The sequence below is a fragment of the Odontomachus brunneus genome, unplaced genomic scaffold (assembly GCF_010583005.1).
Source record: "Odontomachus brunneus isolate Ranch 3 - 2012 unplaced genomic scaffold, Obru_v1 Obru_scaffold_019, whole genome shotgun sequence".
Lineage (NCBI taxonomy): Eukaryota > Metazoa > Arthropoda > Insecta > Hymenoptera > Formicidae > Odontomachus > Odontomachus brunneus.
Window position 1 is genome coordinate 2565756 of NW_022639469.1, and position 304 is coordinate 2566059.

Here is a 304-nt window from a genome sequence, read left to right on the forward strand (position 1 = left end):
AATCTATTCTCTTCTTTTAAATAAATCATATGCTTTCGTATATAGATATACCATACGTACACAATATAAAGCGTCTCTCAATTAAAGTGACAGTGACGCAGTAAGCAAAGTGAACGACATAAGAATCAGCCCAAGTAACAGACTCACGTCAAAATGATGTAAAAAACTGGTCATAACTGGTCAAATGACGTCAAGTGACTAAATAACGACGTCTTTAAAACGTCTTTTTTGTGACATCTTAATGACGTTTCTGTATAACGTCTTAAAAACGTATTATTGACGTTTAGAGACGTCATAAAACATC